The 18,490-nt window shown below is 45.6% G+C and overlaps 1 protein-coding gene across 1 annotated transcript in view; it reads left to right on the top strand.

Moving 5' to 3' along the window:
* The first annotated feature begins 402 nt into the window (after positions 1-402).
* SERAC1 (serine active site containing 1) overlaps positions 403-18,490 on the top strand; it is a 274,787-nt gene continuing 256,699 nt past the window's right edge. The window contains exon 1 of the mRNA XM_075862712.1: positions 403-473. The gene's annotated coding sequence lies outside the window, so the exon portion shown is untranslated. The remainder of the gene's footprint in view (positions 474-18,490) is intronic.

The following is an 18,490-nucleotide window of genomic DNA, read 5'->3' as shown; positions in this document are numbered from 1 at the left end:
AAGAAATGACATGCCCTATCTTCGGGCGTTTCCGCATTTGACCTCCCATTGACTTCAATGGGAGGCAGAGAAAGCGTATCTCGCGGTGTTTTATGCCCGCAGCGCCCAATGGCCGCGGGCGAAAAACGCCGCGAAAATCTGCGCGCAGGCAGAGGAATTCTGCCTGCAAAACACTCCGTGTGAACATAGCCTAATCTTATGATCCTGACCTTCCCCTCCACATTCAGGTCCAAATCACTGACTCCAGGTCTAAAGGAGAAATCAAGTCCAGTTCACGAGACGCTGGTCTATGTGACGTGTGCGGAAGCTGGTTCCATGATTGGCTGCGCCCGGGAGCGGGGCGGGGCAGGAAGAAGGAAGTATTTTCCTAGTTGTCATTCTCTGAGCGGAACTTCCTGTGTGGTAGCATCCGGGGTAACGTGAGTTCTGGCCGTCTTACTTGCATAAAGCTGGTTTTGCTTCCTGTCTGGAAGGTAAGCCATAGATTCACCTATAAGCCGATAGCGCCTCATATGTCACGTTATGATGTTCACAACACTGTTAATAAAAGTTATGATATGTTATTTTAACTCTTTGTTTTACGGGTCAGTGGTAAATGTGGCTGCAGCAGGCTGCCAGAGGATGCTGGGAATTGTAGTTTTGCAGGTTAACGACTGTGGTATTACAATGTCCTGTGTTTCATTCTTCTACTGCTCTGTAACACAAAGTTTCCCAGGTATGTTAGATAATTGATCTTCTGATTCTTAGATCGCTGTAATTATTCAGAGGATCATCAACAACCATAATGTCAGGAAAATCATTGTGAAGTTTAGAGGGTCTGTCAGATATTGGAAACGTTTAGTAAAAACGGGGCTCCTTAGGGCCAAAGAAAGTGACTGTAACGCCTGCATGCACACTTCCGTCGGCCGTTAATGACGGTTCCGTCAAACACGGGCCACGCATGGATGGCATCCGTGTGCACTCCGTTGTTTCACGAACCAAATTCAATGCATAAGCCGAGGCTGTTCCGTCAAAAACGGGCAGGAGTAGGATCTGCATTACTTTTGACGGAACGGCCGCACGGTTCCGTTAAAGAGGCTCTGTCACGAGATTTTGCAACCCCTATCTGCTATTGCAGCAGATAGGCGCTGCAATGTAGATTACAGTAACGTTTTTATTTTAAAAAAACGAGCATTTTTGGCCAAGTTATGACCATAATTGTAGTTATGCAAATGAGGCTTGCAAAAGTCCAAGTGGGTGTGTTTAAAAGTAAAAGTCCAACTGGGCGTGTATTATGTGTGTTACATCGGGGCGTTTTTAATACTTTTACTAGCTTGGCGTTCTGACGAGAAGTATCATCCACTTCTCTTCAGAATGCCCAGCTTCTGGCAGTGCAGATCTGTGACGTCACTCACAGGTCCTGCATCGTGTCGGCACCAGAGGCTACAGTTGATTCTGCAGCAGCATCAGCATTTGCAGGTAAGTAGCTACATCGACTTACCTGTTAACGCCGATGCTGCTGCAGAATCAACTGAAGCCTCTGGTGCCGATGTGTCCTCGCTCGTCTGACACGATGCAGGACCTGTGAGTGACGTCACAGCGTGATCTGGCAGAAGCTGGGCGTTCTGAAGAGAAGTGGATGATACTTCTCGTCAGAGCGCCCAGCTAGTAAAAGTATTAAAAACGCCCCGATGTACGCACATAATACATGCCCACTTGGACTTTTGCAAGCCTCATTTGCATAACTACAAAAATGGTCATAACTTGGCCAAAAATGCTCGTTTTTTAAAAATAAAAACGTTACTGTAATCTACATTGCAGCGCCTATCTGCTGCAATAGCAGATAGGGGTTGCAAAATCTGGTGACAGAGCCTCTTTAAAACAACGAAAGTGTGCATTGCCCCATTGAAATGAATGTGTCAGGGTGCTATCAGTTAAAACAACGGATAACACCCTGACTAAAAAAACTGAAGTGGGCTTGAGGCCTAAGGGCCTGTTCACATCACCGCTCATTTCCGTTCCGGGGTTCCGTCGGAGGGTTCCGTCTGGTGAACCCCGCAACGGAAAGTGAAAGTGACCGCACAGCTTCCGTTTCAGTCACCATTGATCTCAACATCGCTAATGCTTTCCGTTCGTCACCATTCCGTCTGGTTTCCGGTTTTCCGACGGAATCAATAACGCGGTCGACTACGCTCTTGATTCCGTCGGGAAACCAGACGGAATGGTGAATAACGGAAAGCATTAACGATGTTTCCGTCACCATTGAGATCAATGGTGACTGAAACGGAAGCTGTGCTGCCAGTTTCACTTTCCGTTGCAGGGTTCACCCGACGGAACCCTCCGACGGAACCCCGGAACGGAAATGAACGGTGATGTGAACAGGCCCTAAGGCTATATTCACACGACAGTGAAAAAAAATGTCCATTAAAAACTGATCAACTGTCAGTTTTTCATGGCCGTTTTGCATCAGTGTGTCTCTAAATTTTCATCCATTTCCAGTCCGTCTGTCCGTTTTTAATGGCTGTTTGACATCCATTTTGCATCAGTTTTACATGGTCGTTAAAAAAACTGATGAATTTCATTGATCAGGCTTTTTTTGTCCCAACCCCCTGAAAACACCCAAAAGGTCACATGTTCACCTAGACACTATTTACAGCCTCCCTGTATATGATGCCACGGATCTCCCTGTGTATGATGCCACGGACCTCCCTGTGTATGATGCCACAGACCTCCCTGTGTATGATGCCACAGACCTCCCTGTGTATGATGCCACAGACCTCCCTGCGTATGGTGCCACAGACCTCCCTGCGTATGGTGCCACAGACCTCCCTGCGTATGGTGCCACAGACCTCCCTGCGTATGGTGCCACAGACCTCCCTGCGTGCGGTGCCACAGACCTCCCTGCGTGCGGTGCCACAGACCTCCCTGCGTGCGGTGCCACAGACCTCCCTGCGTGCGGTGCCACAGACCTCCCTGCGTGCGGTGCCACAGACCTCCCTGCGTGCGGTGCCACAGACCTCCCTGCGTGCGGTGCCACAGACCTCCCTGCGTGCGGTGCCACAGACCTCCCTGCGTGCGGTGCCACAGACCTCCCTGCGTGCGGTGCCACAGACCTCCCTGCGTGCGGTGCCACAGACCTCCCTGCGTGCGGTGCCACAGACCTCCCTGCGTGCGGTGCCACAGACCTCCCTGCGTGCGGTGCCACAGACCTCCCTGCGTGCGGTGCCACAGACCTCCCTGCGTGCGGTGCCACAGACCTCCCTGCGTGCCGTGCCACAGACCTCCCTGCGTGCCGTGCCACAGACCTCCCTGCGTGCCGTGCCACAGACCTCCCTGCGTGCCGTGCCACAGACCTCCCTGCGTGCCGTGCCACAGACCTCCCTGCGTGCGGTGCCACAGACCTCCCTGCGTGCGGTGCCACAGACCTCCCTGCGTGCGGTGCCACAGACCTCCCTGCGTGCGGTGCCACAGACCTCCCTGCGTGCCGTGCCACAGACCTCCCTGCGTGCCGTGCCACAGACCTCCCTGCGTGCCGTGCCACAGACCTCCCTGCGTGCCGTGCCACAGACCTCCCTGCGTGCCGTGCCACAGACCTCCCTGCGTGCCGTGCCACAGACCTCCCTGCGTGCCGTGCCACAGACCTCCCTGCGTGCCGTGCCACAGACCTCCCTGCGTGCCGTGCCACAGACCTCCCTGCGTGCCGTGCCACAGACCTCCCTGCGTGCCGTGCCACAGACCTCCCTGCGTGCCGTGCCACAGACCTCCCTGCGTGCCGTGCCACAGACCTCCCTGCGTGCCGTGCCACAGACCTCCCTGCGTGCCGTGCCACAGACCTCCCTGCGTGCCGTGCCACAGACCTCCCTGCGTGCCGTGCCACAGACCTCCCTGCGTGCCGTGCCACAGACCTCCCTGCGTGCCGTGCCACAGACCTCCCTGCGTGCCGTGCCACAGACCTCCCTGCGTGCCGTGCCACAGACCTCCCTGCGTGCCGTGCCACAGACCTCCCTGCGTGCCGTGCCACAGACCTCCCTGCGTGCCGTGCCACAGACCTCCCTGCGTGCCGTGCCACAGACCTCCCTGCGTGCCGTGCCACAGACCTCCCTGCGTGCCGTGCCACAGACCTCCCTGCGTGCCGTGCCACAGACCTCCCTGCGTGCCGTGCCACAGACCTCCCTGCGTGCCGTGCCACAGACCTCCCTGCGTGCCGTGCCACAGACCTCCCTGCGTGCCGTGCCACAGACCTCCCTGCGTGCCGTGCCACAGACCTCCCTGCGTGCCGTGCCACAGACCTCCCTGCGTGCCGTGCCACAGACCTCCCTGCGTGCCGTGCCACAGACCTCCCTGCGTGCCGTGCCACAGACCTCCCTGCGTGCCGTGCCACAGACCTCCCTGCGTGCCGTGCCACAGACCTCCCTGCGTGCCGTGCCACAGACCTCCCTGCGTGCCGTGCCACAGACCTCCCTGCGTGCCGTGCCACAGACCTCCCTGCGTGCCGTGCCACAGACCTCCCTGCGTGCCGTGCCACAGACCTCCCCGCGTACGGTGCCGCGCAGCCTCCCCGCGTACGGTGCCGCGCAGCCTCCCCGCGTACGGTGCCGCGCAATCTCCCCGCGTACGGTGCCGCGCAGCCTCCCCGCGTACGATTCAGCGCGCTCTTCCACTGGTCTGGTCGATAGTCTCACGGGATCTGTGAAGGCGGTGCGTTGAAGTTATCGTGTCGCCTTCGCAGAACCCGTGATACTAGCGACGAGACCAGGAGAAGTCGGCGCTGCATCGGTGAGTATGTGTCGTCGCGCCACCGATAGCCACCAAGGGAACTAGTAGTTCCCTTTCAAATCCCCATGTCACAGATCAGTTTTTAACGGTTGTTGCATGTTTTGACAGCCGTTAAAAATTGATCCAACGACTTCTATGGGGGCCGTTAAAACGGCCAAAATTAGGACGTGTCCTAGCTTTTGACGCCCATTATTCACGGGACGTTCTAAAAACGGCCGTGTGAATACACCAATAGAACGTCATTGTTTTGAAAATGGCTGTGTAACGGCCGTTAAAAGAACATCCGTCACTCGGCCGTTTATCAATGTCGTGTGAATAACGCCTAACAGTTTGGTTGCTGAAGGTTGATGAAATGCTAAATACATAGTCTTTTTGCTAAACGCTTGTCTGTGATCATCATTACAGCTATGGTACCAAAATAATGGTTTTACAATTTTTTCAGTCGTTGCCAATCGACTCTATGATCAAAGCATTAAAGCATATGGAAACATTTGAAAAAAAAATAATATTCTACGAAAACAAAGGCTTTAGTGCAACTTTTATTCATTTATTTTTTGAGATACAGCTGCTTTGTATCCTGGATACCTAGAAGCTGTATCTTTAGCTGGAACCCGAATCCATCAGGTCAGCGGGTCTGACTGCTTTGGTGACAGCGGCTCACGCAGGATTCACCTGGTATCGATCATATCTAAGTTCATAAGTCTTCAAAGGTTTACATTGCTTTTAAAGGGATCCACGGCAACTTTTGATTTCAGTAAAATTTCGGGTTACTGCAACCGGCCTTGGGTAGAAAGTTACAGCAATAGTCACAAGAATTCTGACTGCAGCACAACGTTTTCTCCTGTTGGGAAAAACAGAGATTTTGTCACTATCACTGTAACCCACAATTTCACCATGTAAAATAAGTTGGCCCCAAGGACAAAACAGCAAATGTACTCTAAGGGCCTGTTCACATCACCATCAGTTCCGCTTGGGGTTTATGTTCATTCCTTCCATCAGAGGAACAGATGAACGGAAACTAGCTTCCGTTTGCATTACCATTGATTTCAATGGTGATGCTTCTGTTGCAGTTGATTTACGTTTGTTTCGTTCGGTAAAGTTTCAGTTTTTTCACGGAAACAATACGCTATTGTTTTCGTTAAAAAACAAAACAACTAATGGAAACGGAACCTGATGATGATGTGAGCAGGGCCTTAAAGTGTAGCTAAACGTTTGACAAACTTCTGGCATGTCATAGTGACCTGTCAGAAGTTTTGATTGCTGGGGGTCTGAACACTGAGACCCCCACCAATCTCTAGAACGAAGCAGCTGAAGCGCTGCTTCGTGTCTGTTCGGCTTTTTCCAGAAATAAATGTATCGTGTACGGACTCAATAGAAAGTCTATGACCCCCACCAATCCAAACTTCTGACATTTCACTATGACATGTCAGAAGTTTGTCAAAAGTTTAGCTAGAATTTAACCCCTTTAAGGACACAGCCTGTTTTGGCCTTAAAGAGGCTCTGTCACCACATTATAAGTTCCCTATCTCCTACATAAGGAGATGGGCGCTATAATGTAGGTGACTGCAGTGCTTTTTATTTTAAAAAACGATCTGTTTTCACCACTTTATTAGCGATTTTAGATTTATGCTAATGAGTTTATTAACCCTTTCAAGACCGAGCTCATTTTGGCCTTCAGAACCAGCCCCATTTTTTTAAATCTGACGTGTCAATTTATGTGGTAATAACTCTGGAATGCTTTTGCCTATCCAAGCGATTCTGAGATTGTTTTCTCGTGACATATGGTACTTTATGTTAGTGGAAAAATTTGGTCAATAAATTCATTGCTTATTTGTGAAAAACAACAAAATTTTGATAAAATTTGCAAAAATTATGATTTTTCTAATTTTAATTGTATCTGCTTGTAAAACAGATAGTAACTATTTTGTGTGGTATTACTATTTCACATATTCCATGTCTACTTTATATTTGCATCGTTTTTTGAACATTATTTTATTTTTCTAGGACGTTACAAGGCTTAGTACTTTAGCAGCAATTTCTCACATTTTCAAGAAAATTTCAAAAGGCTATTTTTACAGGGACCAGTTCAGTTCTAAAGTGGCTTTGAGGGCCTTATGAACTAGATAGACCCCATAAATCACCCCATATTAAAAACTGCACCCCTCAAAGTATTCAAAACAGCATTCAGAAAGTTTCTTAACCTTCTAGGCGTTTCACAGGAATTAAAGCAATGTAGAGGGGAAATTGACAAATTTTATTTTTTTTGCTGCAATTCATTTGTAATACATTTTTTTCTGTAACACAGAAGGTTTGACCAGAGAAACGCAACTCAATATTTATTGCCCAGATTCTGCAGTTTTTATAAATATCCCACATGTGGCCCTAGTGTGATAATGGACTGAAATACCGGCCTCAGAAGCAAAGGAGCACCTAGTGGATTTTGTGGCCTTCTTTTTTTAGAATATATTTTAGGCACCATGTCAGGTTTGAAGAGGTCTTGTAGTGCCAAAACAGTGAAATCCCCTAAAAGTGACACGGTTTTGGAAACTGCACACCTCAAGGAATTTATGTAGGGGTATAGTTAGCATCTTGACCCCACAGGTCTTTTGCTATATTTATTGGAGTTTGCCTGTGAAAGTGAAAATCTACTTTTTTTCCTGAAAAAATATATAAAAAAATATTATTTGCATGGAATGAAGAATAAAAAGCACCCCAAAACTTGTAAAGCTACTTCTCCCGATTACAGCAATACCCCTTATGTGGTACTAAAATACTGTTTGGACCCACGGCAGAGCTCAGAAGGGAAGGAGCGTCATTTGGATTTTGAAGCGCAGATTTTGCTGGATTGGTTTTCAGTGCCATGTCGCGTTTGTAACGCCCTGGAAGGAGCAAAACGGTGGAAACCCCCCAAAAGTGACCCCATTTTGAAGACTACACCCCTCAAGGAATTGTTCTAGGGGTATAGTTAGCATTTTGACCCCACAGTTTTTTTGCTGTACTTAGTGGAATTAGGCCGTGAAAATGAAAATCTACTTTTTTCTGAAAAAACATAGAAATTTATAATTTTTACAATGAATAAATGAGAAAAATCACCCCAAAATTTGTAAAGCAATTTGTCCTGATTACAGCAATACCTAATATGTGGTAATAAAATGCTCTTTGGACCCACGGCAGGACTCAGAAGGGAAGTAACAATATTAAGCTTTTGGAGCTCAAATTTAGCTGGAATGGTTTTTGGCTGTCATGTCACATTTGCAAAGCCCCTGAGGTACCAAAACAGTGGAAACCTCCCAAGTCCCTTTAGGAGACTGGAACGTGCAATCATTAGGTCGCTGGTACAATACACTGCAATACTAATGTATTGCAGTATAATATCATTTTTACAGACTCCTGTAACAGCGCGATCGCTGTTCCTGTCCATTAGTCCCGGGTGTCAGCTGTAATACACAGCTGACACCTGCAGAATATGGAGCGGGCGCAGCGCATGAGCCCGCTCCATATATAACCCCCCGCACCACGACATGCTATTAAGTCGTGGTGCGCGAAGGCGTTAATGCGCAGCGGATGGTGCAAAGTGAAAATTAGAATTTTCCACTGATATGCCATTTTAATGCACAATATGTTGTGCCCAGTTTGTGCCACTGAAGACAAATACCTCGTACAATGTTGAGCGGGTTCTCCCGGATATAAAATATCATGTGTGGATGTAAGCTGGTGTTTGGGCACGCTGTGGGGCTCAGATTGGAGGGAGTTCCATTTGGCTTTTGGAGCGCAGATTTTACTTGGTAACTGTTCTGTTTGGAGTTTTGCTGTGTATACCAGTTTATAATGTGTGGGGGTATGTGTAAATTGGGCAGAGTACATCATGACATAATAAGAGGGTATAATAATTCGGTAAATAAATAATAATCCGCAGATATATGGCCAATGTCGCACTGATAAATGGCGCCCGATCTTATCCGCTTTTGGACACTGCACAATTTCTGTCGTTATATTCTGAGAGCCAGAACTTTTTTTATTTTTTCTTCACCGGAGCTGTGTGAGGGCTTATTTGTTGCGGAACCATCTGTAGTTTTCATTGGTACCATTTTAGGGTAAATGTGATTTTTTTTTTTTTTTTATCACTTTTTATTAGATTTTTTTTGGCAAGCAAAGTGACAAAAAAACAAATTCTGACAGTTTTTTGTCTTTTTTTTTTTTTACACTTTTCACCATGCGCTATAAATTTGACTTTATTCTGCGGGTCGATACGATTACGGCGATACCAGATGTATATAGTTTTTTTATGTTTTGTGGCGTTTGCGCAATAAAATCCATTTTCGATAAAATTATTTATCTTTTGTGTCACCATATTCTGAGAGCCATAACTTTTTTTATTTTTCAGTCAAAAAAGCTGTGTAAGGGCTTGTTTTTTGCGGGACGGGTTGTAGTTTTTATTCGTACTATTTTAGGGTACATGCGACTTTTTGATCACTTTTTATTCTATATTTTTGGAGGGTTGATGACCAAAAAAATAGTGATTTTGACATTGTTTTTTAATTATTTTTTACCTATTCACCTATGACAGCACCCCTGGAGAGACGTCCCATCCGCTGGACAAGAAACCTGAGGATATAAAAATGGACACACCTCTCCACACACCTGCAGGTTTCCTGTCCTATGGATGGAATGATTGTCCTGAGGAAAAGCACTTCTCCCGGGGTTGCAGACCCCCTAGCAAGGTCTCACCTTATTCCACTAGGGGTGCTCTGAAAGGTATAAGTCTCCTTTGGAGGGAGCAACCTTGAGTCTGGTACAGGTACTCCCTCCTCTCCCGGTCCATCGCCTCCCTCCTGCTGCAGCAAAAGGAGGTGGTTTAAGGTCCACACTGTGGGCCTTCCTCTGGCGGGGAGCGGATTCCCGGGGTCTCGTTCGGCTCTGCCGGACCATACCCAGCATTGGCGACTTTCCCTCGTTCTCACTGGCACGTCCGGTCGCCGCAACGCGTCACTTCCGGGCGGTGATGCGTCCAACACTGCAGGGGGCGGTGTTCCGGTGACCCACGTGGGGAGGAGGCGCCTATTTAGGCCAGAAACAGCAGGAACTTCGGTCTCCAGTCTTCTTCCTCCATTATGGAAACGCCAGGAGAAGCACCGGGACGCACTGACCGCTCGGATGCCAAGTCCTCCAAGTCCGGTACTTGAGGACGCCAGGAATATCGGGTAAGATAAAAAACCCTCTTCCTTACCTAATACTGTTCCCTTTCTATTGTACATATGTTTAGGCCAGGGGCTGTCCTAGGAAAAAACTGGATAAGGCTCATAACAAGGAGTGTGCGATATGTAAAAAGAAACTCGCATCATCCTATAACAAAAGGCTTTGTCAGAAATGTTTAGACAACATCATCTCAGAAAAGTCTACAAACTTAGCCACAAGTATCAAGGATATTGTAAGGGCTGAAGTTAGGAACTCACTAAAGTCCCTTAAGAAGAAAAGAGATCCTCCGTTCGCCTCTTCTAGCCGGATGGATTCTGATTCCTCAGCTGAAGAGCATCCCCAACTAGGTGAAGAAGGGGAGTACAGCTCCTTTGATTCCTCAGGTGAGGATGAGGGAGAAAGGAATCTGTTCCCAACTGAGGACATAGACCTACTCCTAAAAACAGTTAGGGCGACTATGAATATAGATGATCCTAAAGAACCTCGGTCCGTCCAGGACATAATGTTTCAAGGCCTAGGACCTAAGAAGAATAGAACCTTTCCTATCCATTGAAACATATCTAATCTCATTAAAAAAGAATGGAAAAATCCTCATAGGAAGACAAATATTGAGGACGAGGCATGCAAGGACTGGGACAACATCCCTAGACTTGACGCTCCAGTAGCCAAGATATCAAGGAAACACTTGAAGATCTAGGCTCCTTGTCTGACCCTATGGATAGGAAGGCCGACTTCTACCTTAAAAAGACCTGGGAAGCCTCTACGGGGGCTTTTAAACCAGGCATTGCAGCCACTTGTGTGGCTAGATCCCTGAAAATCTGGCTCGCACAATTGGATTTACATTTAAAAGACCAGACCCCTCGGGATCAGATCTTAGCCTCCCTTCCAACACTTTCCAAGGCCGCAGATTTCTTGGCAGACGCCTCAGTAGATGCTGTACGCCTTTCCGCCAGATCAGCGGCCCTGTGAAATTCTGCTAGACGAGCTATCTGGCTAAAAACCTGGAAAGGGGACACCGGATCCAAGGGGAAGCTGTGTGCTATTCCCTGCTCAGGAGATTACCTTTTTGGGCCCCCACTTAAATAGGCTCTGTCACCAGATTTTGCAACCCCTATCTGCTATTGCAGCAGATAGGCGCTGCAATGTAGATTATAGTAAAGTTTTTATTTTTAAAAAACGAGCATTTTTGGCCAAGTTATGGCCATTTTTGTATTTATGCAAATGAGGCTTGCAAAAGTACAACTGGGCGTGTTGAAAAGTAAAAGTACAACTGGGCGTGTATTATGTGTGTACATCGGGGCGTGTTTACTACTTTTACTAGCTGGGCGTTCTGATGAGAAGTATCATCCACTAGAAATAGAAGTTCTGTCACTCATAAAAAAAGGGGACCTAATCCAAGTTCCAAGCATAGAGACAGGTCAGGGCTTTTCTTCCCCCTCTCTTCCTTGTGAACAAACACAGGGTCATTATAAATCTAAAAAAATTAAACCTTTATCTGACCTACAAAAAATTCCGCATGGAGAGCATCGCATCAACTATAAATCTCCTCTCCAGAGATTGTGTGATGGCCTCAATAGACCTAGAGGATGCTTACTATCACGTTCCCATATGTCATCATCATCAAAGATACCTAAGGGTAGCAGTGACACTTAACGGGTCCGTATTTCACCTACAATACAGAGCCCTCCCCTTTGGCATCTCACAGGCCCCAAGGGTATTTTCAAAACTGATAGCGGAAATGACCTCTCATCAGGATGAACGACATTCTCCTGATCCCATATCTGGACGATTTCCTGTTGGTTGCAGAAACATCTCAAACCTTGACCCTACAGTTACAGATAGTCCGAGATATACTAACAAAATTAGGATGGAACATAAATTTTAAAAAATCAAATTTAAACCCATCAAAAAGATGTATATTCTTAGGAACCCTGAAGATCGACTTACCTGCAAACGCTGATGCTGCTGCAGAATCAACTGTAGCCTCTGGTGCCGATGTGGCCGTCACGATGCAGGACCTGTGAGTGACGTCACAGATCTGCACTGTCAGAAGCTGGGCGTTCTGAAGAGAAGAGGATGTTACTTCTCTTCAGAGCGCCCAGCTAGTGAAAGTATTAAACACGCCCCGATGTACGCACATAATACACGCCCACTTGGACTTTTACTTTTAAACACACCCACTTGGACTTTTGCAAGCCTCATTTGCATAACTACAAAAATGGTCATAACTTGGCCAAAAATGCTCGTTTTTTAAAAATAAAAACGTTACTGTAATCTACATTGCAGCGCCTATCTGCTGCAATAGCAGATAGGGGTTGCAAAATCTGGTGACAGAGCCTCTTTAAAGAGGCTCTGTCACCAGATTTTGCAAGCCCTATCTCCTATTGCAGCAGATCGGCGGTGCAATGTAGATAAGAGTAACGTTTGTTTTTTTTTTAAACGAGCATTTTTGGCCAAGTTATGACCATTTTTATATTTATGCAAATGAGGCTTTCTAAAGTACAGCTGGGCGTGTTTAAAGTTATGTACAAGTGGGCGTGTATTGTGTATGTACATCTGGGTGTTTTTACTTCTTTTACTAGCTGGGTGTTGTGACTAGAAGTGTATGATGCTGACGAATCAGCATCATCGACTTCTCTTCACAACGCCCAGCTTCTGGCAGTGCACAGACACACCGCGTGTTCTCGAGAGATCACGCTGTGACGTCACTCACTTCCTGCCCCAGGTCCTGCATCGTGTAGGACGAGCGAGGACACATCGGCACCAGAGGCTACAGTTGATTCAGCAGCAGCATCAGCGTTTGCAGGTAAGTAGCTACATCGACTTACCTGCAAATGCCGATGCTGCTGCAGAATCAAATGTAGCCTCTGGTGCCGATGTGTCCTCGCTCGTCCGACACGATGCAGGACCTGGGGAAGTGACGTCACAGCGTGATCTCTCGAACACGCTGTGTGTCTGTGCACTGCCAGAAGCTGGGCGTTGTGAAGAGAAGTGGATGATGAGGATTCGTCAGCATCATACACTTCTAGTCACAACGCCCAGCTAGTAAAACAAGTAAAAACGCCCAGATGTACATACACAATACACGCCCACTTGGACATAACTTTAAACACGCCCAGTTGTACTTTAGAAAGCCTCATTTGCATAAATATAAAAATGGTCATAACTTGGCCAAAAATGCTCGTTTTAAAAAAAAAACAAACGTTACTCTTATCTACATTGCAACGCCGATATGCTGCAATAGGAGATAGGGGTTGCAAAATCTGGTGACAGAGCCTCTTTAACTCCTTAACGCCGAAGTACGGATATATCCGTCCTCAGCAGCTGCTAGTTCGCGCAGGAGGACGGATATATCCGTCCTGTGATGGCGCGGGTACTGAGACTGTACCCACGCGATCAGCGGCAGGAGCACGGCTGTTATACACAGCCTGGCTCCTGCTGCAACTGCCGGAATCGAAGCGCGCGCCGATTCCGGCAGTTTAACCCATTAAATGCCGCTGTCAATAGTGACAGCGGCATTTAATGTGTTTGACAGAGGGGGGGGGGGCTCCCTTTGTCACCCGATCGGCGCCCCTGCAAACAAATCGCGGGTCGCCGTCGGGTTTCCATGACAGCCGGGGGTCTAACAAAGACCCCCAGGTCTGCCTTCAGCATCTGCCTGTTAGGCGATGCCGGAGGCATGACCTAACAGGTTGCCTGTCAGTTTTACACTGACAGGCAATAATGCTTTGGTATACGAAGTATACCAAAGCATTATATATGCGATCGGCACATCGCATAGTGAAGTCCCCTGGTGGGACTAAAAAAAAAAATGTAAAACAGTTAAATAAAGTTTGTGAAAAAAATAAATAAATAATTACAGTCAAAGTCAAATAAAACTACTTTTTTGGCCCAAAAAGTGGTTTTATTTAGTAAAACGGTCAAAACAAATCACACATACACATATATGGTATCCCCGCGATCGTAACAACTTGACCAATAAAATGAACATATTAATTAAACTGCCGGATGAACGGCGTCCAAAGAAAACGCAAAAAACAACGTCAAAATTCTCTCTTTTCTCCCATTCCCCCCATAAAAAATAAAATAAAAGTTAATCTATAAGTCCTATGTACCCCAAAATAGTACTAATAAAAACTACACATTGTCCCGCAAAAATCAAGCCCACGTACGGCCACATTGACGGAAAAATAAAAACGTTACGGCTCTTGGAACGCGGCGATGCATAAACAAGTAATTTTTTTCTAAAAGGGTTTTTATTGTGCAAACGTAGGAAAACATATAAAACCTTTACATATTTGGTATCCCCGTAATCGTGCCGACCCATAGAATAAAGGTAACATGTTATTTACGCTGCATAGTAAACGGCGTAAATTTATAACGTGAAAATTAATGCTGGAATAGCTGCTTATTTTCAATTCTCTCCTAAAATAAAGTTAATAAAAGTTAATCAATATATTATAAGCATCTAAAAATGGTACAATTACAAAATACAACTCGTCCCGCAAAAAACAAGCCCCTATACGGCTATATAGACGGAATACAAAAAGAGTTACGACTCTTGGAATGCGACCGTGAAAAAACAAAAAATAATCCTTGGTCATTAACGTGCAAAATGGCCCGGTCATTAAGGGGTTAAACCTTGTTCTCCAGGCTATGATAAAACCACCTTTTGAACCAATAGACTCTATCTCCTTGAAAATGCTGACACTCAAAATGAAATTTTTGTTAGCCATTACATCAGCCCGTAGAGTGAGTGAGATTTAGCCCCTCTGCCTTTCCTCCACATACCCTACTGCTAGATGATCGAGACATCCTAAAAACCTTACCAGAATTCCTTCCTAAAGTGGCCTCTCCTTTTCACTTAGACCAAGATATTGTCCTTCCCTCTTTTTGTGATTCCCCAATAAATCAGAGGGAACAACAGTTTAACTGCCTAGATGTAAGAAGATGCCTAGTCCAGTACCTAAAGATTACCCAGGATCTGAGATCCTCAGAAAACTTGTTTGTCCAGTTTCAGGATCACAACAAAGGTTCGGCAGCCAGTAAAGCCACGATGGCAAGGTGGATCAAGCAGGCCATACAATTAGCCTACATAAATCAGAAGCTCAAGACCCCAGAGTTTTTCGGAGCTCACTCCTCCAGGGCCGTGTCCACTTCATGGGCAGAGAGAGCAGACGCATCCCTAGACCAAATATGTAAGGCTGCCACATGGAATTCTCCTCACACCTTCTTTAAACACTACCGATTACAACTGCATACAGCCTCTGACTTGGTCTTTGGTAGAAAGGTGCTACAAGCTGTGGTCCCACCCTAAAAATATTGGTTTCTATTTGACATCTCCTGGGGTGCTGTCATAGGTGAATAGGTAAAGGATTGATTACTTACCGGTAATCGGTTTTTCAAGGTTCATGGTTGTAGCAAATGATCCTCATAAGCTGGATTACTAATCTTAACCCCTTGAGTACCCAGCTCATTTTGGCCTTGAGGACCAGACCCATTTTTTCAAATCTGACATGTATCAATTTATGTGGTAATAACTCCGGAATGCTTTTACCTATCCAATTGATTCTGAGATTGTTTTCTCGTAACATATTGTACTTTAGTTTAGTGCAAAAATTTGGTCGATAAATTCATTGCTTATTTGTGAAAAACACCAACATTTAGCGAAAATATGAAGAAATTATGATTTTTCCAATTTTAAATGCATCTGCTTGTAAAACAGATGGTAATACCACACAAAATAGTTACCAATTAACATCTCCCATATGTCTACTTTGTTTGCATCGTTTTTTGAACATCCTTTTATTTTTCTATGACCTCACAAGGCTTAGAACTTTAGCAGCAATTTCTCATATTTTTAAAGAGGCTCTGTCACCAGATTTTGCAGCCCCTATCTGCTATTGCAGCAGATCGGCGCTGCAATGTAGATTACAGTAACGTTTTTATTTTTAAAAAACGAGCATTTTTGGCCAAGTTATGACCATTTTCGTATTTATGCCAATGAGGCTTGCAAAAGTACAACTGGGCGTGTTGAAAAGTAAAAGTACAACTGGGCGTGTATTATGTGCGTACATCGGGGCGTGTTTACTACTTTTACTAGCTGGGCGTTGTGTATAGAAGTGTCATCCACTTCTCTTCACAACGCCCAGCTTCTGGCAGTGCAGACACAGCCGTGTTCTCCAGAGATCACGCTGTGACGTCACTCACAGGTCCTGCATCGTGTCGGCACCAGAGGCTACAGATGATTCTGCAGCAGCATCGGCGTTTGCAGGTAAGTCGATGTAGCTACTTACCTGCAAATGCTGATGCTGCTGCAGAATCAACTGTAGCCTCTGGTGCCGACACGATGCAGGACCTGTGAGTGACGTCACAGATCTGCACTGCCAGAAGCTGGGCGTTCTGAAGAGAAGTGGATGATACTTCTCATCAGAAAGCCCAGCTAGTAAAAGTAGTAAACACGCCCCGATGTACACACATAATACACGCCCAGTTGTACTTTTACTTTTCAACACGCCCAGTTGTACTTTTGCAAGCCTCATTTGCATAAATACGAAAATGGTCATAACTTGGCCAAAAATGCTCGTTTTTTAAAAATAAAAACGTTACTGTAATCTACATTGCAGCGCCGATCTGCTGCAATAGCAGATAGGGGCTGCAAAATCTGCTGACAGAGCCTCTTTAAGAAAATTTCAAAAAGCGATTTTTTTTCAGGAACGAGTTCAGTTCTGAAGTGGTTTTGAGTGCCCTATATATTAGAAACCCCCATAAAACACCCCATTTTGAAAACTGCACCCCTCGAAGTATCCAAAACAGCATTCAGAAAGTGTTTCAACCCTTTAGGCGTTTTACAGGAATTGAAGGAAAGTAGAGCTGAAATTTTCAAATTTTTTTTTTTTTTACAAAATTCATATGTAATACATTTTCTAATGTACTACAGAAGGTTTTACCTGAGAAACGCAACTCAATATTTATTGCCCAGATTCTGCAGTTTTTAGAAATATCCCACATGTGGCCCTAGTGCGGTGATGGACTGAAACACAGGCCTCAGAAGCAAAGGAGCACCTCTTGGATTTTGGGGCCTCCTTTTTTCAGAATATATTTTAGGCACCATGTCAGGTTTGAAGAGGTCTTGTGGTGCCAAAACAGTGGAAACCCCCAAAAGTGACCCCCATTTTTTAAACTACACCCCTCAGGGAATTTATCTAGGGGTATAGTTAGCATTTTGACCCCACAGGTATTTTGCTATATTTTCTGGAGTTAGTCTGTGAAAATGAAAATCTACTTTTTTTCTGGAAAAACGTAAAAATTTCTAATTTTTGCAAGAAATAAAGGAGAGTAAGCACCCCAACATTTGTAAAGCAATTTCTCGCGATTACGGAAATACCCCATATGTGGTAATAAACTGCTGTTTGGACCCACAGCAGGGCTCAGAAGGGAAGGAGCGCCATTTGGATTTTGGAGCTCTGATTTTACTGGAATGGTTTTCAGTGCCGTGTCACGTTTGCAACGCCCTGGAGGGACCTAAACAGTGGAATCCCCCCAAAAGTGACCCCATTTTGGAAACTATACCCCTCAAGGAATTTTTCTAGTGGTATAGTTATCATTTTGACCCCACAGGTTTTTTGCTGAATTTATTGGAATTAGTCTGTGAAGATGAAAATACTTTTTTTTTGGAAAAAACACAGAATTTTCTAATTTTTATAAGGAATAAAGGAGAAAAAGCACCTCAATATTTGTAAAGCAATTTCTCCTGATTACGGAAATACCCCATTATGTGGTAATAAACTGCTGTTTGGACCCATGGCAGGGCTCAGAAGGGACGGAGCACCATTTGGATTTTGCAGCTCAGATTTTGCTGAATTGGTTTCTGGGGGCCATGTCGCATTTGCAGAGTCCCTGAAGTACCAGTACAGTAGAAATTCCCCAGATGTGATCCCAATTTGGAGACTATACCCCTGAAAGAATTAAATTAGAGGTGTAGTGAGCATTTTGAGCCCTCAGGTGTTTTATAGATTTTATTAGAATTGGTCCGTGAAAATCAAAACATTTTTTTTTTCCAATAACCTGTAGATTTAGCTCAGAATTTTTCATTTCCACAAGGAATACAGGAGAAACGACACCCCAAAATGTGTTACACAATTTCTCCTGATTACGGAAATACCCCATATGTGGTTGTAAACGGCTATTTGGACATACGGCAAGGGTCTAAACGGAAAAAGTGCAATTTCGTTTTTGGAGTGGAGATTTTACAAAATTTGTTTTTGACGCCATGTTGCATTGCGCTGAGGTACGAGTACAGTGAAAACTCCCGAGAAGTGACCCCATTTAGGAAACTACACCCCTCAAGGAATTCATCTAGAAGTGTAGTGAGCATTTTGACCCCCAAAGGTTTTGCAGAAATTAGTGCACAGTGGATGTTGCAGATTGAAAATTGACATTTTCCACATATATGCTATTTCAGTGCCCAATGTGTTGGGCCCAGCTTGTACCACTGGAGACATACGCCCTATAAATTGTTAAGCGGTTCTCCAGAGTA

The sequence above is a fragment of the Rhinoderma darwinii genome, chromosome 4 (genome assembly GCF_050947455.1).
Source record: "Rhinoderma darwinii isolate aRhiDar2 chromosome 4, aRhiDar2.hap1, whole genome shotgun sequence".
NCBI classification, from domain to species: Eukaryota; Metazoa; Chordata; class Amphibia; order Anura; family Rhinodermatidae; genus Rhinoderma; species Rhinoderma darwinii.
Note: the sequence above shows the minus strand (reverse complement) of the source record. Positions and strands in the feature narration are given on the sequence as shown.